The 23373-nt window shown below is 37.9% G+C and overlaps 33 non-coding genes across 33 annotated transcripts; all 33 read right to left on the reverse strand.

Moving 5' to 3' along the window:
* Positions 1-124: 124 nt before the first annotated feature.
* LOC146076700 (U4 spliceosomal RNA) lies at positions 125-265 on the reverse strand. Its single transcript, XR_014474099.1, has one exon. It is a non-coding gene; the product is annotated as a U4 spliceosomal RNA (small nuclear RNA).
* Positions 266-802: 537 nt separating this feature from the next.
* On the reverse strand, positions 803-943 carry LOC146076734 (U4 spliceosomal RNA). The gene has a single exon (XR_014474132.1). It is a non-coding gene; the product is annotated as a U4 spliceosomal RNA (small nuclear RNA).
* A 537-nt stretch (positions 944-1480) lies between these two features.
* On the reverse strand, positions 1481-1621 carry LOC146076731 (U4 spliceosomal RNA). The gene has a single exon (XR_014474129.1). It is a non-coding gene; the product is annotated as a U4 spliceosomal RNA (small nuclear RNA).
* A 529-nt stretch (positions 1622-2150) lies between these two features.
* Positions 2151-2291, reverse strand: LOC146076709 (U4 spliceosomal RNA). The gene has a single exon (XR_014474108.1). It is a non-coding gene; the product is annotated as a U4 spliceosomal RNA (small nuclear RNA).
* A 654-nt stretch (positions 2292-2945) lies between these two features.
* LOC146076585 (U4 spliceosomal RNA) lies at positions 2946-3086 on the reverse strand. Its single transcript, XR_014473985.1, has one exon. It is a non-coding gene; the product is annotated as a U4 spliceosomal RNA (small nuclear RNA).
* Positions 3087-3623: 537 nt separating this feature from the next.
* Positions 3624-3764, reverse strand: LOC146076587 (U4 spliceosomal RNA). Its single transcript, XR_014473987.1, has one exon. It is a non-coding gene; the product is annotated as a U4 spliceosomal RNA (small nuclear RNA).
* A 537-nt stretch (positions 3765-4301) lies between these two features.
* LOC146076588 (U4 spliceosomal RNA) lies at positions 4302-4442 on the reverse strand. The gene has a single exon (XR_014473988.1). It is a non-coding gene; the product is annotated as a U4 spliceosomal RNA (small nuclear RNA).
* A 537-nt stretch (positions 4443-4979) lies between these two features.
* Positions 4980-5120, reverse strand: LOC146076589 (U4 spliceosomal RNA). The gene has a single exon (XR_014473989.1). It is a non-coding gene; the product is annotated as a U4 spliceosomal RNA (small nuclear RNA).
* A 537-nt stretch (positions 5121-5657) lies between these two features.
* LOC146076701 (U4 spliceosomal RNA) lies at positions 5658-5798 on the reverse strand. The gene has a single exon (XR_014474100.1). It is a non-coding gene; the product is annotated as a U4 spliceosomal RNA (small nuclear RNA).
* Positions 5799-6335: 537 nt separating this feature from the next.
* On the reverse strand, positions 6336-6476 carry LOC146076711 (U4 spliceosomal RNA). The gene has a single exon (XR_014474110.1). It is a non-coding gene; the product is annotated as a U4 spliceosomal RNA (small nuclear RNA).
* A 654-nt stretch (positions 6477-7130) lies between these two features.
* On the reverse strand, positions 7131-7271 carry LOC146076779 (U4 spliceosomal RNA). Its single transcript, XR_014474178.1, has one exon. It is a non-coding gene; the product is annotated as a U4 spliceosomal RNA (small nuclear RNA).
* A 537-nt stretch (positions 7272-7808) lies between these two features.
* Positions 7809-7949, reverse strand: LOC146076590 (U4 spliceosomal RNA). Its single transcript, XR_014473990.1, has one exon. It is a non-coding gene; the product is annotated as a U4 spliceosomal RNA (small nuclear RNA).
* Positions 7950-8720: 771 nt separating this feature from the next.
* On the reverse strand, positions 8721-8861 carry LOC146076591 (U4 spliceosomal RNA). The gene has a single exon (XR_014473991.1). It is a non-coding gene; the product is annotated as a U4 spliceosomal RNA (small nuclear RNA).
* A 537-nt stretch (positions 8862-9398) lies between these two features.
* Positions 9399-9539, reverse strand: LOC146076702 (U4 spliceosomal RNA). The gene has a single exon (XR_014474101.1). It is a non-coding gene; the product is annotated as a U4 spliceosomal RNA (small nuclear RNA).
* A 537-nt stretch (positions 9540-10076) lies between these two features.
* Positions 10077-10217, reverse strand: LOC146076593 (U4 spliceosomal RNA). The gene has a single exon (XR_014473993.1). It is a non-coding gene; the product is annotated as a U4 spliceosomal RNA (small nuclear RNA).
* Positions 10218-10754: 537 nt separating this feature from the next.
* Positions 10755-10895, reverse strand: LOC146076346 (U4 spliceosomal RNA). The gene has a single exon (XR_014473747.1). It is a non-coding gene; the product is annotated as a U4 spliceosomal RNA (small nuclear RNA).
* A 537-nt stretch (positions 10896-11432) lies between these two features.
* LOC146076376 (U4 spliceosomal RNA) lies at positions 11433-11573 on the reverse strand. Its single transcript, XR_014473777.1, has one exon. It is a non-coding gene; the product is annotated as a U4 spliceosomal RNA (small nuclear RNA).
* Positions 11574-12111: 538 nt separating this feature from the next.
* LOC146076561 (U4 spliceosomal RNA) lies at positions 12112-12252 on the reverse strand. The gene has a single exon (XR_014473961.1). It is a non-coding gene; the product is annotated as a U4 spliceosomal RNA (small nuclear RNA).
* Positions 12253-12790: 538 nt separating this feature from the next.
* LOC146076377 (U4 spliceosomal RNA) lies at positions 12791-12931 on the reverse strand. The gene has a single exon (XR_014473778.1). It is a non-coding gene; the product is annotated as a U4 spliceosomal RNA (small nuclear RNA).
* A 654-nt stretch (positions 12932-13585) lies between these two features.
* On the reverse strand, positions 13586-13726 carry LOC146076496 (U4 spliceosomal RNA). The gene has a single exon (XR_014473896.1). It is a non-coding gene; the product is annotated as a U4 spliceosomal RNA (small nuclear RNA).
* A 538-nt stretch (positions 13727-14264) lies between these two features.
* LOC146076516 (U4 spliceosomal RNA) lies at positions 14265-14405 on the reverse strand. Its single transcript, XR_014473916.1, has one exon. It is a non-coding gene; the product is annotated as a U4 spliceosomal RNA (small nuclear RNA).
* A 654-nt stretch (positions 14406-15059) lies between these two features.
* LOC146076528 (U4 spliceosomal RNA) lies at positions 15060-15200 on the reverse strand. Its single transcript, XR_014473928.1, has one exon. It is a non-coding gene; the product is annotated as a U4 spliceosomal RNA (small nuclear RNA).
* A 537-nt stretch (positions 15201-15737) lies between these two features.
* Positions 15738-15878, reverse strand: LOC146076378 (U4 spliceosomal RNA). Its single transcript, XR_014473779.1, has one exon. It is a non-coding gene; the product is annotated as a U4 spliceosomal RNA (small nuclear RNA).
* A 654-nt stretch (positions 15879-16532) lies between these two features.
* On the reverse strand, positions 16533-16673 carry LOC146076594 (U4 spliceosomal RNA). The gene has a single exon (XR_014473994.1). It is a non-coding gene; the product is annotated as a U4 spliceosomal RNA (small nuclear RNA).
* Positions 16674-17210: 537 nt separating this feature from the next.
* LOC146076595 (U4 spliceosomal RNA) lies at positions 17211-17351 on the reverse strand. The gene has a single exon (XR_014473995.1). It is a non-coding gene; the product is annotated as a U4 spliceosomal RNA (small nuclear RNA).
* Positions 17352-17888: 537 nt separating this feature from the next.
* Positions 17889-18029, reverse strand: LOC146076596 (U4 spliceosomal RNA). Its single transcript, XR_014473996.1, has one exon. It is a non-coding gene; the product is annotated as a U4 spliceosomal RNA (small nuclear RNA).
* A 537-nt stretch (positions 18030-18566) lies between these two features.
* Positions 18567-18707, reverse strand: LOC146076703 (U4 spliceosomal RNA). Its single transcript, XR_014474102.1, has one exon. It is a non-coding gene; the product is annotated as a U4 spliceosomal RNA (small nuclear RNA).
* A 537-nt stretch (positions 18708-19244) lies between these two features.
* On the reverse strand, positions 19245-19385 carry LOC146076741 (U4 spliceosomal RNA). Its single transcript, XR_014474139.1, has one exon. It is a non-coding gene; the product is annotated as a U4 spliceosomal RNA (small nuclear RNA).
* Positions 19386-20039: 654 nt separating this feature from the next.
* LOC146076780 (U4 spliceosomal RNA) lies at positions 20040-20180 on the reverse strand. The gene has a single exon (XR_014474179.1). It is a non-coding gene; the product is annotated as a U4 spliceosomal RNA (small nuclear RNA).
* A 537-nt stretch (positions 20181-20717) lies between these two features.
* Positions 20718-20858, reverse strand: LOC146076597 (U4 spliceosomal RNA). The gene has a single exon (XR_014473997.1). It is a non-coding gene; the product is annotated as a U4 spliceosomal RNA (small nuclear RNA).
* A 771-nt stretch (positions 20859-21629) lies between these two features.
* Positions 21630-21770, reverse strand: LOC146076599 (U4 spliceosomal RNA). Its single transcript, XR_014473999.1, has one exon. It is a non-coding gene; the product is annotated as a U4 spliceosomal RNA (small nuclear RNA).
* A 537-nt stretch (positions 21771-22307) lies between these two features.
* On the reverse strand, positions 22308-22448 carry LOC146076705 (U4 spliceosomal RNA). The gene has a single exon (XR_014474104.1). It is a non-coding gene; the product is annotated as a U4 spliceosomal RNA (small nuclear RNA).
* A 654-nt stretch (positions 22449-23102) lies between these two features.
* Positions 23103-23243, reverse strand: LOC146076600 (U4 spliceosomal RNA). Its single transcript, XR_014474000.1, has one exon. It is a non-coding gene; the product is annotated as a U4 spliceosomal RNA (small nuclear RNA).
* Between the last annotated feature and the right edge of the window lie 130 nt (positions 23244-23373).

A 23373-nucleotide genomic window follows, 5' to 3' on the forward strand; every position in this document is an offset into this window, starting at 1 on the left:
TAATCTCTAAACCAATCTTCAATATCAGCAACTGGAAGACACAGTCAATTGTGGTTTTTCACATACAGAAGATTCAAGAAAATAGACTAACTCCAACACATCTTTCCTTTACAAAATCTTATAGTCTCCTGGGAGACTAGCAAAAATTGCCAATGCTGACTATATTGCAAGTCATCATGGCGGGGTATTGGGTAAAGTTTTCAACTAGCAATAATCACGCCTCAGTTTGACCTCATAAGCTATGATAATGCCACTGCGCAACGTTGATAGGTGCTTGGCTGGAGCAATCAGCATGTGCAACAGAGAACTCATTACAACCATGGCTAGACAAACAGTCTCTGGCTAGGAGCAGTGGATTATGGGAATGTATATGCTAATGAGTCCAAGACCTGGCAAAACCTTCCTGGGTGATGACTTCAAGGAAATTGTATTTTCTGTTCCCAAGTGCTTTTTCATATCTCACACTCTGGTAGCAAAAATTGTAAGGAATTTATCTCCAATTTGCATGACAATGCATTCAAAAATTCTGGAACATCTCCAGATAAACAGAGATAAAAACACTAATCTCTACATCAATCTTCAAAATCAGCAACTGGAAGACACGGATGTAATTGTGGTTTTTCATATACAGAAGATGCAAGAAAATAGACTAACTCCAACACATCTTATTAAAAACACTAATCTCTAAACCAATCTTCAAAATCAGCAACTGGAAGACACAGTCAATTGTGGTTTTTCACATACAGAAGATTCAAGAAAATAGACTAACTCCAACACATCTTTCCTTTACAAAATCTTATAGTCTCCTGAGAGACTAGCAAAAATTGCCAATGCTGACTATATTGCAAGTCGTCATGGCAGAGTATTGGGTAAAGTTTTCAACTAGCAATAATCACGCCTCGGTTTGACCTCATAAGCTATGATAATGCCACTGCGCAAAGTTGATAGGTGCTTGGCTGGAGCAATTAGCATGTGCAACAGAGAACTCATTACAACCATGGCTAGACAAACAGTCTCTGGCTAGGAGCAGTGGATTATGGGAATGTATATGCTAATGAGTCCAAGACCTGGCAAAACCTTCCTGGGTGATGACTTCAAGGAAATTGTATTTTCTGTTCCCAAGTGCTTTTTCATATCTCACACTCTGGTAGCAAAAATTGTAAGGAATTTTTCTCCAATTTGCATGACAATGCATTCAAAAATTCTGGAACATCTCCAGATAAACAGAGATAAAAACACTAATCTCTACATCAATCTTCAAAATCAGCAACTGGAAGACACGGATGTAATTGTGGTTTTTCATATACAGAAGATGCAAGAAAATAGACTAACTCCAACACATCTTATTAAAAACACCAATCTCTAAACCAATCTTCAAAATCAGCAACTGGAAGACACAGTCAATTGTGGTTTTTCACATACAGAAGATTCAAGAAAATAGACTAACTCCAACACATCTTTCCTTTACAAAATCTTATAGTCTCCTGGGAGACTAGCAAAAATTGCCAATGCTGACTATATTGCAAGTCATCATGGCGGGGTATTGGGTAAAGTTTTCAACTAGCAATAATCACGCCTCAGTTTGACCTCATAAGCTTTGATAATGCCACTGCGCAAAGTTGATAGGTGCTTGGCTGGAGCAATCAGCATGTGCAACAGAGAACTCATTACAACCATGGCTAGACAAACAGTCTCTGGCTAGGAGCAGTGGATTATGGGAATGTATATGCTAATGAGTCCAAGACCTGGCAAAACCTTCCTGGGTGATGACTTCAAGGAAATTGTATTTTCTGTTCCCAAGTGCTTTTTCATATCTCACACTCTGGTAGCAAAAATTGTAAGGAATTTATCTCCAATTTGCATGACAATGCATTCAAAAATTCTGGAACATCTCCAGATAAACAGAGATAAAAACACTAATCTCTACATCAATCTTCAAAATCAGCAACTGGAAGACACGGATGTAATTGTGGTTTTTCATATACAGAAGATGCAAGAAAATAGACTAACTCCAACACGTCTTATTAAAAACACTAATCTCTAAACCAATCTTCAAAATCAGCAACTGGAAGACACAGTCAATTGTGGTTTTTCACATACAGAAGATTCAAGAAAATAGACTAACTCCAACACATCTTTCCTTTACAAAATCTCCTGGGAGACTAGCAAAAATTGCCAATGCTGACTATATTGCAAGTCGTCATGGCAGGGTATTGGGTAAAGTTTTCAACTAGCAATAATCACGCCTCGGTTTGACCTCATAAGCTATGATAATGCCACTGCGCAAAGTTGATAGGTGCTTGGCTGGAGCAATCAGCATGTGCAACAGAGAACTCATTACAACCATGGCTAGACAAACAGTCTCTGGCTAGGAGCAGTGGATTATGGGAATGTATATGCTAATGAGTCCAAGACCTGGCAAAACCTTCCTGGGTGATGACTTCAAGGAAATTGTATTTTCTGTTCCCAAGTGCTTTTTCATATCTCACACTCTGGTAGCAAAAATTGTAAGGAATTTATCTCCAATTTGCATGACACTGCATTCAAAAATTCTGGAACATCTCCAGATAAACAGAGATAAAAACACTAATCTCTACATCAATCTTCAAAATCAGCAACTGGAAGACACGGATGTAATTGTGGTTTTTCATATACAGAAGATGCAAGAAAATAGACTAACTCCAACACGTCTTATTAAAAACACTAATCTCTACATCAATCTTCAAAATCAGCAACTGGAAGACACGGATGTAATTGTGGTTTTTCATATACAGAAGATGCAAGAAAATAGACTAACTCCAACACGTCTTATTAAAAACACTAATCTCTAAACCAATCTTCAAAATCAGCAACTGGAAGACACAGTCAATTGTGGTTTTTCACATACAGAAGATTCAAGAAAATAGACTAACTCCAACACATCTTTCCTTTACAAAATCTTATAGTCTCCTGGGAGACTAGCAAAAATTGCCAATGCTGACTATATTGCAAGTCATCATGGCGGGGTATTGGGTAAAGTTTTCAACTAGCAATAATCACGCCTCAGTTTGACCTCATAAGCTATGATAATGCCACTGCGCAAAGTTGATAGGTGCTTGGCTGGAGCAATCAGCATGTGCAACAGAGAACTCATTACAACCATGGCTAGACAAACAGTCTCTGGCTAGGAGCAGTGGATTATGGGAATGTATATGCTAATGAGTCCAAGACCTGGCAAAACCTTCCTGGGTGATGACTTCAAGAAAATTGTATTTTCTGTTCCCAAGTGCTTTTTCATATCTCACACTCTGGTAGCAAAAATTGTAAGGAATTTATCTCCAATTTGCATGACAATGCATTCAAAAATTCTGGAACATCTCCAGATAAACAGAGATAAAAACACTAATCTCTACATCAATCTTCAAAATCAGCAACTGGAAGACACGGATGTAATTGTGGTTTTTCATATACAGAAGATGCAAGAAAATAGACTAACTCCAACACGTCTTATTAAAAACACTAATCTCTAAACCAATCTTCAAAATCAGCAACTGGAAGACACAGTCAATTGTGGTTTTTCACATACAGAAGATTCAAGAAAATAGACTAACTCCAACACATCTTTCCTTTACAAAATCTTATAGTCTCCTGGGAGACTAGCAAAAATTGCCAATGCTGACTATATTGCAAGTCATCATGGCGGGGTATTGGGTAAAGTTTTCAACTAGCAATAATCACGCCTCAGTTTGACCTCATAAGCTATGATAATGCCACTGCGCAAAGTTGATAGGTGCTTGGCTGGAGCAATCAGCATGTGCAACAGAGAACTCATTACAACCATGGCTAGACAAACAGTCTCTGGCTAGGAGCAGTGGATTATGGGAATGTATATGCTAATGAGTCCAAGACCTGGCAAAACCTTCCTGGGTGATGACTTCAAGAAAATTGTATTTTCTGTTCCCAAGTGCTTTTTCATATCTCACACTCTGGTAGCAAAAATTGTAAGGAATTTATCTCCAATTTGCATGACAATGCATTCAAAAATTCTGGAACATCTCCAGATAAACAGAGATAAAAACACTAATCTCTACATCAATCTTCAAAATCAGCAACTGGAAGACACGGATGTAATTGTGGTTTTTCATATACAGAAGATGCAAGAAAATAGACTAACTCCAACACGTCTTATTAAAAACACTAATCTCTAAACCAATCTTCAAAATCAGCAACTGGAAGACACAGTCAATTGTGGTTTTTCACATACAGAAGATTCAAGTAAATAGACTAACTCCAACACATCTTTCCTTTACAAAATCTTATAGTCTCCTGGGAGACTAGCAAAAATTGCCAATGCTGACTATATTGCAAGTCATCATGGCGGGGTATTGGGTAAAGTTTTCAACTAGCAATAATCACGCCTCAGTTTGACCTCATAAGCTATGATAATGCCACTGCGCAAAGTTGATAGGTGCTTGGCTGGAGCAATCAGCATGTGCAACAGAGAACTCATTACAACCATGGCTAGACAAACAGTCTCTGGCTAGGAGCAGTGGATTATGGGAATGTATATGCTAATGAGTCCAAGACCTGGCAAAACCTTCCTGGGTGATGACTTCAAGGAAATTGTATTTTCTGTTCCCAAGTGCTTTTTCATATCTCACACTCTGGTAGCAAAAATTGTAAGGAATTTATCTCCAATTTGCATGACAATGCATTCAAAAATTCTGGAACATCTCCAGATAAACAGAGATAAAAACACTAATCTCTACATCAATCTTCAAAATCAGCAACTGGAAGACACGGATGTAATTGTGGTTTTTCATATACAGAAGATGCAAGAAAATAGACTAACTCCAACACGTCTTATTAAAAACACTAATCTCTAAACCAATCTTCAAAATCAGCAACTGGAAGACACAGTCAATTGTGGTTTTTCACATACAGAAGATTCAAGAAAATAGACTAACTCCAACACATCTTTCCTTTACAAAATCTTATAGTCTCCTGGGAGACTAGCAAAAATTGCCAATGCTGACTATATTGCAAGTCATCATGGCGGGGTATTGGGTAAAGTTTTCAACTAGCAATAATCACGCCTCAGTTTGACCTCATAAGCTATGATAATGCCACTGCGCAAAGTTGATAGGTGCTTGGCTGGAGCAATCAGCATGTGCAACAGAGAACTCATTACAACCATGGCTAGACAAACAGTCTCTGGCTAGGAGCAGTGGATTATGGGAATGTATATGCTAATGAGTCCAAGACCTGGCAAAACCTTCCTGGGTGATGACTTCAAGAAAATTGTATTTTCTGTTCCCAAGTGCTTTTTCATATCTCACACTCTGGTAGCAAAAATTGTAAGGAATTTATCTCCAATTTGCATGACAATGCATTCAAAAATTCTGGAACATCTCCAGATAAACAGAGATAAAAACACTAATCTCTACATCAATCTTCAAAATCAGCAACTGGAAGACACGGATGTAATTGTGGTTTTTCATATACAGAAGATGCAAGAAAATAGACTAACTCCAACACGTCTTATTAAAAACACTAATCTCTAAACCAATCTTCAATATCAGCAACTGGAAGACACAGTCAATTGTGGTTTTTCACATACAGAAGATTCAAGAAAATAGACTAACTCCAACACATCTTTCCTTTACAAAATCTTATAGTCTCCTGGGAGACTAGCAAAAATTGCCAATGCTGACTATATTGCAAGTCATCATGGCGGGGTATTGGGTAAAGTTTTCAACTAGCAATAATCACGCCTCAGTTTGACCTCATAAGCTATGATAATGCCACTGCGCAACGTTGATAGGTGCTTGGCTGGAGCAATCAGCATGTGCAACAGAGAACTCATTACAACCATGGCTAGACAAACAGTCTCTGGCTAGGAGCAGTGGATTATGGGAATGTATATGCTAATGAGTCCAAGACCTGGCAAAACCTTCCTGGGTGATGACTTCAAGGAAATTGTATTTTCTGTTCCCAAGTGCTTTTTCATATCTCACACTCTGGTAGCAAAAATTGTAAGGAATTTATCTCCAATTTGCATGACAATGCATTCAAAAATTCTGGAACATCTCCAGATAAACAGAGATAAAAACACTAATCTCTACATCAATCTTCAAAATCAGCAACTGGAAGACACGGATGTAATTGTGGTTTTTCATATACAGAAGATGCAAGAAAATAGACTAACTCCAACACGTCTTATTAAAAACACTAATCTCTAAACCAATCTTCAAAATCAGCAACTGGAAGACACAGTCAATTGTGGTTTTTCACATACAGAAGATTCAAGAAAATAGACTAACTCCAACACATCTTTCCTTTACAAAATCTTATAGTCTCCTGGGAGACTAGCAAAAATTGCCAATGCTGACTATATTGCAAGTCGTCATGGCAGGGTATTGGGTAAAGTTTTCAACTAGCAATAATCACGCCTCGGTTTGACCTCATAAGCTATGATAATGCCACTGCGCAAAGTTGATAGGTGCTTGGCTGGAGCAATCAGCATGTGCAACAGAGAACTCATTACAACCATGGCTAGACAAACAGTCTCTGGCTAGGAGCAGTGGATTATGGGAATGTATATGCTAATGAGTCCAAGACCTGGCAAAACCTTCCTGGGTGATGACTTCAAGGAAATTGTATTTTCTGTTCCCAAGTGCTTTTTCATATCTCACACTCTGGTAGCAAAAATTGTAAGGAATTTATCTCCAATTTGCATGACACTGCATTCAAAAATTCTGGAACATCTCCAGATAAACAGAGATAAAAACACTAATCTCTACATCAATCTTCAAAATCAGCAACTGGAAGACACGGATGTAATTGTGGTTTTTCATATACAGAAGATGCAAGAAAATAGACTAACTCCAACACGTCTTATTAAAAACACTAATCTCTACATCAATCTTCAAAATCAGCAACTGGAAGACACGGATGTAATTGTGGTTTTTCATATACAGAAGATGCAAGAAAATAGACTAACTCCAACACGTCTTATTAAAAATACTAATCTCTAAACCAATCTTCAAAATCAGCAACTGGAAGACACGGTCAATTGTGGTTTTTCACATACAGAAGATTCAAGAAAATAGACTAACTCCAACACATCTTTCCTTTACAAAATCTTATAGTCTCCTGGGAGACTAGCAAAAATTGCCAATGCTGACTATATTGCAAGTCATCATGGCGGGGTATTGGGTAAAGCTTTCAACTAGCAATAATCACGCCTCAGTTTGACCTTATAAGCTATGATAATGCCACTGCGCAAAGTTGATAGGTGCTTGGCTGGAGCAATCAGCATGTGCAACAGAGAACTCATTACAACCATGGCTAGACAAACAGTCTCTGGCTAGGAGCAGTGGATTATGGGAATGTATATGCTAATGAGTCCAAGACCTGGCAAAACCTTCCTGGGTGATGACTTCAAGGAAATTGTATTTTCTGTTCCCAAGTGCTTTTTCATATCTCACACTCTGGTAGCAAAAATTGTAAGGAATTTATCTCCAATTTGCATGACAATGCATTCAAAAATTCTGGAACATCTCCAGATAAACAGAGATAAAAACACTAATCTCTACATCAATCTTCAAAATCAGCAACTGGAAGACACGGATGTAATTGTGGTTTTTCATATACAGAAGATGCAAGAAAATAGACTAACTCCAACACGTCTTATTAAAAACACTAATCTCTAAACCAATCTTCAAAATCAGCAACTGGAAGACACAGTCAATTGTGGTTTTTCACATACAGAAGATTCAAGAAAATAGACTAACTCCAACACATCTTTCCTTTACAAAATCTTATAGTCTCCTGGGAGACTAGCAAAAATTGCCAATGCTGACTATATTGCAAGTCATCATGGCGGGGTATTGGGTAAAGTTTTCAACTAGCAATAATCACGCCTCAGTTTGACCTCATAAGCTATGATAATGCCACTGCGCAAAGTTGATAGGTGCTTGGCTGGAGCAATCAGCATGTGCAACAGAGAACTCATTACAACCATGGCTAGACAAACAGTCTCTGGCTAGGAGCAGTGGATTATGGGAATGTATATGCTAATGAGTCCAAGACCTGGCAAAACCTTCCTGGGTGATGATTTCAAGGAAATTGTATTTTCTGTTCCCAAGTGCTTTTTCATATCTCACACTCTGGTAGCAAAAATTGTAAGGAATTTATCTCCAATTTGCATGACACTGCATTCAAAAATTCTGGAACATCTCCAGATAAACAGAGATAAAAACACTAATCTCTACATCAATCTTCAAAATCAGCAACTGGAAGACACGGATGTAATTGTGGTTTTTCATATACAGAAGATGCAAGAAAATAGACTAACTCCAACACGTCTTATTAAAAATACTAATCTCTACATCAATCTTCAAAATCAGCAACTGGAAGACACGGATGTAATTGTGGTTTTTCATATACAGAAGATGCAAGAAAATAGACTAACTCCAACACGTCTTATTAAAAACACTAATCTCTACATCAATCTTCAAAATCAGCAACTGGAAGACACGGATGTAATTGTGGTTTTTCATATACAGAAGATGCAAGAAAATAGACTAACTCCAACACGTCTTATTAAAAATACTAATCTCTAAACCAATCTTCAAAATCAGCAACTGGAAGACACAGTCAATTGTGATTTTTCACATACAGAAGATTCAAGAAAATAGACTAACTCCAACACATCTTTCCTTTACAAAATCTTATAGTCTCCTGGGAGACTAGCAAAAATTGCCAATGCTGACTATATTGCAAGTCATCATGGCGGGGTATTGGGTAAAGTTTTCAACTAGCAATAATCACGCCTCAGTTTGACCTCATAAGCTATGATAATGCCACTGCGCAAAGTTGATAGGTGCTTGGCTGGAGCAATCAGCATGTGCAACAGAGAACTCATTACAACCATGGCTAGACAAACAGTCTCTGGCTAGGAGCAGTGGATTATGGGAATGTATATGCTAATGAGTCCAAGACCTGGCAAAACCTTCCTGGGTGATGACTTCAAGAAAATTGTATTTTCTGTTCCCAAGTGCTTTTTCATATCTCACACTCTGGTAGCAAAAATTGTAAGGAATTTATCTCCAATTTGCATGACAATGCATTCAAAAATTCTGGAACATCTCCAGATAAACAGAGATAAAAACACTAATCTCTACATCAATCTTCAAAATCAGCAACTGGAAGACACGGATGTAATTGTGGTTTTTCATATACAGAAGATGCAAGAAAATAGACTAACTCCAACACGTCTTATTAAAAACACTAATCTCTAAACCAATCTTCAATATCAGCAACTGGAAGACACAGTCAATTGTGGTTTTTCACATACAGAAGATTCAAGAAAATAGACTAACTCCAACACATCTTTCCTTTACAAAATCTTATAGTCTCCTGGGAGACTAGCAAAAATTGCCAATGCTGACTATATTGCAAGTCATCATGGCGGGGTATTGGGTAAAGTTTTCAACTAGCAATAATCACGCCTCAGTTTGACCTCATAAGCTATGATAATGCCACTGCGCAACGTTGATAGGTGCTTGGCTGGAGCAATCAGCATGTGCAACAGAGAACTCATTACAACCATGGCTAGACAAACAGTCTCTGGCTAGGAGCAGTGGATTATGGGAATGTATATGCTAATGAGTCCAAGACCTGGCAAAACCTTCCTGGGTGATGATTTCAAGGAAATTGTATTTTCTGTTCCCAAGTGCTTTTTCATATCTCACACTCTGGTAGCAAAAATTGTAAGGAATTTATCTCCAATTTGCATGACACTGCATTCAAAAATTCTGGAACATCTCCAGATAAACAGAGATAAAAACACTAATCTCTACATCAATCTTCAAAATCAGCAACTGGAAGACACGGATGTAATTGTGGTTTTTCATATACAGAAGATGCAAGAAAATAGACTAACTCCAACACGTCTTATTAAAAACACTAATCTCTAAACCAATCTTCAAAATCAGCAACTGGAAGACACAGTCAATTGTGGTTTTTCACATACAGAAGATTCAAGAAAATAGACTAACTCCAACACATCTTTCCTTTACAAAATCTTATAGTCTCCTGGGAGACTAGCAAAAATTGCCAATGCTGACTATATTGCAAGTCATCATGGCGGGGTATTGGGTAAAGTTTTCAACTAGCAATAATCACGCCTCAGTTTGACCTCATAAGCTATGATAATGCCACTGCGCAAAGTTGATAGGTGCTTGGCTGGAGCAATCAGCATGTGCAACAGAGAACTCATTACAACCATGGCTAGACAAACAGTCTCTGGCTAGGAGCAGTGGATTATGGGAATGTATATGCTAATGAGTCCAAGACCTGGCAAAACCTTCCTGGGTGATGACTTCAAGAAAATTGTATTTTCTGTTCCCAAGTGCTTTTTCATATCTCACACTCTGGTAGCAAAAATTGTAAGGAATTTATCTCCAATTTGCATGACAATGCATTCAAAAATTCTGGAACATCTCCAGATAAACAGAGATAAAAACACTAATCTCTACATCAATCTTCAAAATCAGCAACTGGAAGACACGGATGTAATTGTGGTTTTTCATATACAGAAGATGCAAGAAAATAGACTAACTCCAACACGTCTTATTAAAAACACTAATCTCTAAACCAATCTTCAATATCAGCAACTGGAAGACACAGTCAATTGTGGTTTTTCACATACAGAAGATTCAAGAAAATAGACTAACTCCAACACATCTTTCCTTTACAAAATCTTATAGTCTCCTGGGAGACTAGCAAAAATTGCCAATGCTGACTATATTGCAAGTCATCATGGCGGGGTATTGGGTAAAGTTTTCAACTAGCAATAATCACGCCTCGGTTTGACCTCATTAGCTATGATAATGCCACTGCGCAAAGTTGATAGGTGCTTGGCTGGAGCAATTAGCATGTGCAACAGAGAACTCATTACAACCATGGCTAGACAAACAGTGTCTGGCTAGGAGCAGTGGATTATGGGAATGTAAATGCTAATGAGTCCAAGACCTGGCAAAACCTTCCTGGGTGATGACTTCAAGGAAATTGTATTTTCTGTTCCCAAGTGCTTTTTCATATCTCACACTCTGGTAGCAAAAATTGTAAGGAATTTATCCCAAATTTGCATGACAATGCATTCAAAAATTCTGGAACATCTCCAGATAAACAGAGATAAAAACACTAATCTCTACATCAATCTTCAAAATCAGCAACTGGAAGACACGGATGTAATTGTGGTTTTTCATATACAGAAGATGCAAGAAAATAGACTAACTCCAACACATCTTATTCAAAACACTAATCTCTAAACCAATCTTCAAAATCAGCAACTGGAAGACACAGTCAATTGTGGTTTTTCACATACAGAAGATTCAAAAAAATAGACTAACTCCAACACATCTTTCCTTTACAAAATCTTATAGTCTCCTGGGAGACTAGCAAAAATTGCCAATGCTGACTATATTGCAAGTCATCATGGCGGGGTATTGGGTAAAGTTTTCAACTAGCAATAATCACGCCTCGGTTTGACCTCATAAGCTATGATAATGCCACTGCGCAAAGTTAATAGGTGCTTGGCTGGAGCAATCAGCATGTGCAACAGAGAACTCATTACAACCATGGCTAGACAAACAGTCTCTGGCTAGGAGCAGTGGATTATGGGAATGTATATGCTAATGAGTCCAAGACCTGGCAAAACCTTCCTGGGTGATGACTTCAAGGAAATTGTATTTTCTGTTCCCAAGTGCTTTTTCATATCTCACACTCTGGTAGCAAAAATTGTAAGGAATTTATCTCCAATTTGCATGACAATGCATTCAAAAATTCTGGAACATCTCCAGATAAACAGAGATAAAAAACACTAATCTCTACATCAATCTTCAAAATCAGCAACTGGAAGACACGGATGTAATTGTGGTTTTTCATATACAGAAGATGCAAGAAAATAGACTAACTCCAACACGTCTTATTAAAAACACTAATCTCTAAACCAATCTTCAAAATCAGCAACTGGAAGACACAGTCAATTGTGGTTTTTCACATACAGAAGATTCAAGAAAATAGACTAACTCCAACACATCTTTCCTTTACAAAATCTTATAGTCTCCTGGGAGACTAGCAAAAATTGCCAATGCTGACTATATTGCAAGTCATCATAGCGGGGTATTGGGTAAAGTTTTCAACTAGCAATAATCACGCCTCGGTTTGACCTCATAAGCTATGATAATGCCACTGCGCAAAGTTGATAGGTGCTTGGCTGGAGCAATCAGCATGTGCAACAGAGAACTCATTACAACCATGGCTAGACAAACAGTCTCTGGCTAGGAGCAGTGGATTATGGGAATGTATATGCTAATGAGTCCAAGACCTGGCAAAACCTTCCTGGGTGATGACTTCAAGGAAATTGTATTTTCTGTTCCCAAGTGCTTTTTCATATCTCACACTCTGGTAGCAAAAATTGTAAGGAATTTATCTCCAATTTGCATGACAATGCATTCAAAAATTCTGGAACATCTCCAGATAAACAGAGATAAAAAACACTAATCTCTACATCAATCTTCAAAATCAGAAACTGGAAGACACGGATGTAATTGTGGTTTTTCATATACAGAAGATGCAAGAAAATAGACTAACTCCAACACGTCTTATTAAAAACACTAATCTCTAAACCAATCTTCAAAATCACCAACTGGAAGACACAGTCAATTGTGGTTTTTCACATACAGAAGATTCAAGAAAATAGACTAACTCCAACACATCTTTCCTTTACAAAATCTTATAGTCTCCTGGGAGACTAGCAAAAATTGCCAATGCTGACTATATTGCAAGTCATCATGGCGGGGTATTGGGTAAAGTTTTCAACTAGCAATAATCACGCCTCGGTTTGACCTCATAAGCTATGATAATGCCACTGCGCAAAGTTGATAGGTGCTTGGCTGGAGCAATCAGCATGTGCAACAGAGAACTCATTACAACCATGGCTAGACAAACCGTCTCTGGCTAGGAGCAGTGGATTATGGGAATGTATATGCTAATGAGTCCAAGACCTGGCAAAACCTTCCTGGGTGATGACTTCAAGGAAATTGTATTTTCTGTTCCCAAGTGCTTTTTCATATCTCACACTCTGGTAGCAAAAATTGTAAGGAATTTATCTCCAATTTGCATGACACTGCATTCAAAAATTCTGGAACATCTCCAGATAAACAGAGATAAAAACACTAATCTCTACATCAATCTTCAAAATCAGCAACTGGAAGACACGGATGTAATTGTGGTTTTTCATATACAGAAGATGCAAGAAAATAGACTAACTCCAACACGTCTTATTAAAAACACTAATCTCTACATCAATCTTCCAAATCAGCAACTGGAAGACACGGATGTAATTGTGGTTTTTCATATACAGAAGATGCAAGAAAATAGACTAACTCCAACACGTCTTATTAAAAACACTAATCTCTAAACCAATCTTCAAAATCAGCAACTGGAAGACACAGTCAATTGTGGTTTTTCACATACAGAAGATTCAAGAAAATAGACTAACTCCAACACATCTTTCCTTTACAAAATCTTATAGTCTCCTGGGAGACTAGCAAAAATTGCCAATGCTGACTATATTGCAAGTCACCATGGCGGGGTATTGGGTAAAGTTTTCAACTAGCAATAATCACGCCTCGGTTTGACCTCATAAGCTATGATAATGCCACTGCGCAAAGTTGATAGGTGCTTGGCTGGAGCAATCAGCATGTGCAACAGAGAACTCATTACAACCATGGCTAGACAAACAGTCTCTGGCTAGGAGCAGTGGATTATGGGAATGTATATGCTAATGAGTCCAAGACCTGGCAAAACCTTCCTGGGTGATGACTTCAAGGAAATTGTATTTTCTGTTCCCAAGTGCTTTTTCATATCTCACACTCTGGTAGCAAAAATTGTAAGGAATTTATCTCCAATTTGCATGACAATGCATTCAAAAATTCTGGAACATCTCCAGATAAACAGAGATAAAAAACACTAATCTCTACATCAATCTTCAAAATCAGCAACTGGAAGACACGGATGTAATTGTGGTTTTTCATATACAGAAGATGCAAGAAAATAGACTAACTCCAACACGTCTTATTAAAAACACTAATCTCTAAACCAATCTTCAAAATCAGCAACTGGAAGACACAGTCAATTGTGGTTTTTCACATACAGAAGATTCAAGAAAATAGACTAACTCCAACACATCTTTCCTTTACAAAATCTTATAGTCTCCTGGGAGACTAGCAAAAATTGCCAATGCTGACTATATTGCAAGTCATCATGGCGGGGTATTGGGTAAAGTTTTCAACTAGCAATAATCACGCCTCGGCTTGACCTCATAAGCTATGATAATGCCACTGCGCAAAGTTGATAGGTGCTTGGCTGGAGCAATCAGCATGTGCAACAGAGAACTCATTACAACCATGGCTAGACAAACCGTCTCTGGCTAGGAGCAGTGGATTATGGGAATGTATATGCTAATGAGTCCAAGACCTGGCAAAACCTTCCTGGGTGATGACTTCAAGGAAATTGTATTTTCTGTTCCCAAGTGCTTTTTCATATCTCACACTCTGGTAGCAAAAATTGTAAGGAATTTATCTCCAATTTGCATGACACTGCATTCAAAAATTCTGGAACATCTCCAGATAAACAGAGATAAAAACACTAATCTCTACATCAATCTTCAAAATCAGCAACTGGAAGACACGGATGTAATTGTGGTTTTTCATATACAGAAGATGCAAGAAAATAGACTAACTCCAACACGTCTTATTAAAAACACTAATCTCTACATCAATCTTCCAAATCAGCAACTGGAAGACACGGATGTAATTGTGGTTTTTCATATACAGAAGATGCAAGAAAATAGACTAACTCCAACACGTCTTATTAAAAACACTAATCTCTAAACCAATCTTCAAAATCAGCAACTGGAAGACACAGTCAATTGTGGTTTTTCACATACAGAAGATTCAAGAAAATAGACTAACTCCAACACATCTTTCCTTTACAAAATCTTATAGTCTCCTGGGAGACTAGCAAAAATTGCCAATGCTGACTATATTGCAAGTCACCATGGCGGGGTATTGGGTTAAGTTTTCAACTAGCAATAATCACGCCTCGGTTTGACCTCATAAGCTATGATAATGCCACTGCGCAAAGTTGATAGGTGCTTGGCTGGAGCAATCAGCATGTGCAACAGAGAACTCATTACAACCATGGCTAGACAAACAGTCTCTGGCTAGGAGCAGTGGATTATGGGAATGTATATGCTAATGAGTCCAAGACCTGGCAAAACCTTCCTGGGTGATGACTTCAAGGAAATTGTATTTTCTATTCCCAAGTGCTTTTTCATATCTCACACTCTGGTAGCAAAAATTGTAAGGAATTTATCCCAAATTTGCATGACAATGCATTCAAAAATTCTGGAACATCTCCAGATAAACAGAGATAAAAACACTAATCTCTACATCAATCTTCAAAATCAGCAACTGGAAGACACGGATGTAATTGTGGTTTTTCATATACAGAAGATGCAAGAAAATAGACTAACTCCAACACGTCTTATTAAAAACACTAATCTCTAAACCAATCTTCAAAATCAGCAACTGGAAGACACAGTCAATTGTGGTTTTTCACATACAGAAGATTCAAGAAAATAGACTAACTCCAACACATCTTTCCTTTACAAAATCTTATAGTCTCCTGGGAGACTAGCAAAAATTGCCAATGCTGACTATATTGCAAGTCATCATGGCGGGGTATTGGGTAAAGTTTTCAACTAGCAATAATCACGCCTCGGTTTGACCTCATAAGCTATGATAATGCCACTGCGCAAAGTTGATAGGTGCTTGGCTGGAGCAATCAGCATGTGCAACAGAGAACTCATTACAACCATGGCTAGACAAACAGTCTCTGGCTAGGAGCAGTGGATTATGGGAATGTATATGCTAATGAGTCCAAGACCTGGCAAAACCTTCCTGGGTGATGATTTCAAGGAAATTGTATTTTCTGTTCCCAAGTGCTTTTTCATATCTCACACTCTGGTAGCAAAAATTGTAAGGAATTTATCTCCAATTTGCATGACACTGCATTCAAAAATTCTGGAACATCTCCAGATAAACAGAGATAAAAACACTAATCTCTACATCAATCTTCAAAATCAGCAACTGGAAGACACGGATGTAATTGTGGTTTTTCATATACAGAAGATGCAAGAAAATAGACTAACTCCAACACGTCTTATTAAAAACACTAATCTCTACATCAATCTTCAAAATCAGCAACTGGAAGACACGGATGTAATTGTGGTTTTTCATATACAGAAGATGCAAGAAAATAGACTAACTCCAACACGTCTTATTAAAAATACTAATCTCTAAACCAATCTTCAAAATCAGCAACTGGAAGACACAGTCAATTGTGGTTTTTCACATACAGAAGATTCAAGAAAATAGACTAACTCCAACACATCTTTCCTTTACAAAATCTTATAGTCTCCTGGGAGACTAGCAAAAATTGCCAATGCTGACTATATTGCAAGTCATCATGGCGGGGTATTGGGTAAAGTTTTCAACTAGCAATAATCACGCCTCAGTTTGACCTCATAAGCTATGATAATGCCACTGCGCAAAGTTGATAGGTGCTTGGCTGGAGCAATCAGCATGTGCAACAGAGAACTCATTACAACCATGGCTAGACAAACAGTCTCTGGCTAGGAGCAGTGGATTATGGGAATGTATATGCTAATGAGTCCAAGACCTGGCAAAACCTTCCTGGGTGATGACTTCAAGAAAATTGTATTTTCTGTTCCCAAGTGCTTTTTCATATCTCACACTCTGGTAGCAAAAATTGTAAGGAATTTATCTCCAATTTGCATGACAATGCATTCAAAAATTCTGGAACATCTCCAGATAAACAGAGATAAAAACACTAATCTCTACATCAATCTTCAAAATCAGCAACTGGAAGACACGGATGTAATTGTGGTTTTTCATATACAGAAGATGCAAGAAAATAGACTAACTCCAACACGTCTTATTAAAAACACTAATCTCTAAACCAATCTTCAAAATCAGCAACTGGAAGACACAGTCAATTGTGGTTTTTCACATACAGAAGATTCAAGTAAATAGACTAACTCCAACACATCTTTCCTTTACAAAATCTTATAGTCTCCTGGGAGACTAGCAAAAATTGCCAATGCTGACTATATTGCAAGTCATCATGGCGGGGTATTGGGTAAAGTTTTCAACTAGCAATAATCACGCCTCAGTTTGACCTCATAAGCTATGATAATGCCACTGCGCAAAGTTGATAGGTGCTTGGCTGGAGCAATCAGCATGTGCAACAGAGAACTCATTACAACCATGGCTAGACAAACAGTCTCTGGCTAGGAGCAGTGGATTATGGGAATGTATATGCTAATGAGTCCAAGACCTGGCAAAACCTTCCTGGGTGATGACTTCAAGGAAATTGTATTTTCTGTTCCCAAGTGCTTTTTCATATCTCACACTCTGGTAGCAAAAATTGTAAGGAATTTATCTCCAATTTGCATGACAATGCATTCAAAAATTCTGGAACATCTCCAGATAAACAGAGATAAAAACACTAATCTCTACATCAATCTTCAAAATCAGCAACTGGAAGACACGGATGTAATTGTGGTTTTTCATATACAGAAGATGCAAGAAAATAGACTAACTCCAACACGTCTTATTAAAAACACTAATCTCTAAACCAATCTTCAAAATCAGCAACTGGAAGACACAGTCAATTGTGGTTTTTCACATACAGAAGATTCAAGAAAATAGACTAACTCCAACACATCTTTCCTTTACAAAATCTTATAGTCTCCTGGGAGACTAGCAAAAATTGCCAATGCTGACTATATTGCAAGTCATCATGGCGGGGTATTGGGTAAAGTTTTCAACTAGCAATAATCACGCCTCAGTTTGACCTCATAAGCTATGATAATGCCACTGCGCAAAGTTGATAGGTGCTTGGCTGGAGCAATCAGCATGTGCAACAGAGAACTCATTACAACCATGGCTAGACAAACAGTCTCTGGCTAGGAGCAGTGGATTATGGGAATGTATATGCTAATGAGTCCAAGACCTGGCAAAACCTTCCTGGGTGATGACTTCAAGAAAATTGTATTTTCTGTTCCCAAGTGCTTTTTCATATCTCACACTCTGGTAGCAAAAATTGTAAGGAATTTATCTCCAATTTGCATGACAATGCATTCAAAAATTCTGGAACATCTCCAGATAAACAGAGATAAAAACACTAATCTCTACATCAATCTTCAAAATCAGCAACTGGAAGACACGGATGTAATTGTGGTTTTTCATACACAGAAGATGCAAGAAAATAGACTAACTCCAACACGTCTTATTAAAAACACTAATCTCTAAACCAATCTTCAATATCAGCAACTGGAAGACACAGTCAATTGTGGTTTTTCACATACAGAAGATTCAAGAAAATAGACTAACTCCAACACATCTTTCCTTTACAAAATCTTATAGTCTCCTGGGAGACTAGCAAAAATTGCCAATGCTGACTATATTGCAAGTCATCATGGCGGGGTATTGGGTAAAGTTTTCAACTAGCAATAATCACGCCTCAGTTTGACCTCATAAGCTATGATAATGCCACTGCGCAACGTTGATAGGTGCTTGGCTGGAGCAATCAGCATGTGCAACAGAGAACTCATTACAACCATGGCTAGACAAACAGTCTCTGGCTAGGAGCAGTGGATTATGGGAATGTATATGCTAATGAGTCCAAGACCTGGCAAAACCTTCCTGGGTGATGACTTCAAGGAAATTGTATTTTCTGTTCCCAAGTGCTTTTTCATATCTCACACTCTGGTAGCAAAAATTGTAAGGAATTTATCTCCAATTTGCATGACAATGCATTCAAAAATTCTGGAACATCTCCAGATAAACAGAGATAAAAACACTAATCTCTACATCAATCTTCAAAATCAGCAACTGGAAGACACGGATGTAATTGTGGTTTTTCATATACAGAAGATGCAAGAAAATAGACTAACTCCAACACGTCTTATTAAAAACACTAATCTCTAAACCAATCTTCAAAATCAGCAACTGGAAGACACAGTCAATTGTGGTTTTTCACATACAGAAGATTCAAGAAAATAGACTAACTCCAACACATCTTTCCTTTACAAAATCTTATAGTCTCCTGGGAGACTAGCAAAAATTGCCAATGCTGACTATATTGCAAGTCGTCATGGCAGAGTATTGGGTAAAGTTTTCAACTAGCAATAATCACGCCTCGGTTTGACCTCATAAGCTATGATAATGCCACTGCGCAAAGTTGATAGGTGCTTGGCTGGAGCAATCAGCATGTGCAACAGAGAACTCATTACAACCATGGCTAGACAAACAGTCTCTGGCTAGGAGCAGTGGATTATGGGAATGTATATGCTAATGAGTCCAAGACCTGGCAAAACCTTCCTGGGTGATGACTTCAAGGAAATTGTATTTTCTGTTCCCAAGTGCTTTTTCATATCTCACACTCTGGTAGCAAAAATTGTAAGGAATTTATCTCCAATTTGCATGACACTGCATTCAAAAATTCTGGAACATCTCCAGATAAACAGAGATAAAAACACTAATCTCTACATCAATCTTCAAAATCAGCAACTGGAAGACACGGATGTAATTGTGGTTTTTCATATACAGAAGATGCAAGAAAATAGACTAACTCCAACACGTCTTATTAAAAACACTAATCTCTACATCAATCTTCAAAATCAGCAACTGGAAGACACGGATGTAATTGTGGTTTTTCATATACAGAAGATGCAAGAAAATAGACTAACTCCAACACGTCTTATTAAAAATACTAATCTCTAAACCAATCTTCAAAATCAGCAACTGGAAGACACGGTCAATTGTGGTTTTTCACATACAGAAGATTCAAGAAAATAGACTAACTCCAACACATCTTTCCTTTACAAAATCTTATAGTCTCCTGGGAGACTAGCAAAAATTGCCAATGCTGACTATATTGCAAGTCATCATGGCGGGGTATTGGGTAAAGCTTTCAACTAGCAATAATCACGCCTCAGTTTGACCTTATAAGCTATGATAATGCCACTGCGCAAAGTTGATAGGTGCTTGGCTGGAGCAATCAGCATGTGCAACAGAGAACTCATTACAACCATGGCTAGACAAACAGTCTCTGGCTAGGAGCAGTGGATTATGGGAATGTATATGCTAATGAGTCCAAGACCTGGCAAAACCTTCCTGGGTGATGACTTCAAGGAAATTGTATTTTCTGTTCCCAAGTGCTTTTTCATATCTCACACTCTGGTAGCAAAAATTGTAAGGAATTTATCTCCAATTTGCATGACAATGCATTCAAAAATTCTGGAACATCTCCAGATAAACAGAGATAAAAACACTAATCTCTACATCAATCTTCAAAATCAGCAACTGGAAGACACGGATGTAATTGTGGTTTTTCATATACAGAAGATGCAAGAAAATAGACTAACTCCAACACGTCTTATTAAAAACACTAATCTCTAAACCAATCTTCAAAATCAGCAACTGGAAGACACAGTCAATTGTGGTTTTTCACATACAGAAGATTCAAGAAAATAGACTAACTCCAACACATCTTTCCTTTACAAAATCTTATAGTCTCCTGGGAGACTAGCAAAAATTGCCAATGCTGACTATATTGCAAGTCATCATGGCGGGGTATTGGGTAAAGTTTTCAACTAGCAATAATCACGCCTCAGTTTGACCTCATAAGCTATGATAATGCCACTGCGCAAAGTTGATAGGTGCTTGGCTGGAGCAATCAGCATGTGCAACAGAGAACTCATTACAACCATGGCTAGACAAACAGTCTCTGGCTAGGAGCAGTGGATTATGGGAATGTATATGCTAATGAGTCCAAGACCTGGCAAAACCTTCCTGGGTGATGATTTCAAGGAAATTGTATTTTCTGTTCCCAAGTGCTTTTTCATATCTCACACTCTGGTAGCAAAAATTGTAAGGAATTTATCTCCAATTTGCATGACACTGCATTCAAAAATTCTGGAACATCTCCAGATAAACAGAGATAAAAACACTAATCTCTACATCAATCTTCAAAATCAGCAACTGGAAGACACGGATGTAATTGTGGTTTTTCATATACAGAAGATGCAAGAAAATAGACTAACTCCAACACGTCTTATTAAAAATACTAATCTCTACATCAATCTTCAAAATCAGCAACTGGAAGACACGGATGTAATTGTGGTTTTTCATATACAGAAGATGCAAGAAAATAGACTAACTCCAACACGTCTTATTAAAAACACTAATCTCTACATCAATCTTCAAAATCAGCAACTGGAAGACACGGATGTAATTGTGGTTTTTCATATACAGAAGATGCAAGAAAATAGACTAACTCCAACACGTCTTATTAAAAATACTAATCTCTAAACCAATCTTCAAAATCAGCAACTGGAAGACACAGTCAATTGTGATTTTTCACATACAGAAGATTCAAGAAAATAGACTAACTCCAACACATCTTTCCTTTACAAAATCTTATAGTCTCCTGGGAGACTAGCAAAAATTGCCAATGCTGACTATATTGCAAGTCATCATGGCGGGGTATTGGGTAAAGTTTTCAACTAGCAATAATCACGCCTCAGTTTGACCTCATAAGCTATGATAATGCCACTGCGCAAAGTTGATAGGTGCTTGGCTGGAGCAATCAGCATGTGCAACAGAGAACTCATTACAACCATGGCTAGACAAACAGTCTCTGGCTAGGAGCAGTGGATTATGGGAATGTATATGCTAATGAGTCCAAGACCTGGCAAAACCTTCCTGGGTGATGACTTCAAGAAAATTGTATTTTCTGTTCCCAAGTGCTTTTTCATATCTCACACTCTGGTAGCAAAAATTGTAAGGAATTTATCTCCAATTTGCATGACAATGCATTCAAAAATTCTGGAACATCTCCAGATAAACAGAGATAAAAACACTAATCTCTACATCAATCTTCAAAATCAGCAACTGGAAGACACGGATGTAATTGTGGTTTTTCATATACAGAAGATGCAAGAAAATAGACTAACTCCAACACGTCTTATTAAAAACACTAATCTCTAAACCAATCTTCAATATCAGCAACTGGAAGACACAGTCAATTGTGGTTTTTCACATACAGAAGATTCAAGAAAATAGACTAACTCCAACACATCTTTCCTTTACAAAATCTTATAGTCTCCTGGGAGACTAGCAAAAATTGCCAATGCTGACTATATTGCAAGTCATCATGGCGGGGTATTGGGTAAAGTTTTCAACTAGCAATAATCACGCCTCAGTTTGACCTCATAAGCTATGATAATGCCACTGCGCAACGTTGATAGGTGCTTGGCTGGAGCAATCAGCATGTGCAACAGAGAACTCATTACAACCATGGCTAGACAAACAGTCTCTGGCTAGGAGCAGTGGATTATGGGAATGTATATGCTAATGAGTTCAAGACCTGGCAAAACCTTCCTGGGTGATGATTTCAAGGAAATTGTATTTTCTGTTCCCAAGTGCTTTTTCATATCTCACACTCTGGTAGCAAAAATTGTAAGGAATTTATCTCCAATTTGCATGACACTGCATTCAAAAATTCTGGAACATCTCCAGATAAACAGAGATAAAAACACTAATCTCTACATCAATCTTCAAAATCAGCAACTGGAAGACACGGATGTAATTGTGGTTTTTCATATACAGAAGATGCAAGAAAATAGACTAACTCCAACACGTCTTATTAAAAACACTAATCTCTACATCAATCTTCAAAATCAGCAACTGGAAGACACGGATGTAATTGTGGTTTTTCATATACAGAAGATGCAAGAAAATAGACTAACTCCAACACGTCTTATTAAAAACACTAATCTCTAAACCAATCTTCAAAATCAGCAACTGGAAGACACAGTCAATTGTGGTTTTTCACATACAGAAGATTCAAGAAAATAGACTAACTCCAACACATCTTTCCTTTACAAAATCTTATAGTCTCCTGGGAGACTAGCAAAAATTGCCAATGCTGACTATATTGCAAGTCATCATGGCGGGGTATTGGGTAAAGTTTTCAACTAGCAATAATCACGCCTCAGTTTGACCTCATAAGCTATGATAATGCCACTGCGCAAAGTTGATAGGTGCTTGGCTGGAGCAATCAGCATGTGCAACAGAGAACTCATTACAACCATGGCTAGACAAACAGTCTCTGGCTAGGAGCAGTGGATTATGGGAATGTATATGCTAATGAGTCCAAGACCTGGCA

The sequence above is a fragment of the Crinia signifera genome, chromosome 4, assembly GCF_055691185.1.
Source record: "Crinia signifera chromosome 4, ASM5569118v1, whole genome shotgun sequence".
Classification (NCBI taxonomy): Eukaryota; Metazoa; Chordata; class Amphibia; order Anura; family Myobatrachidae; genus Crinia; species Crinia signifera.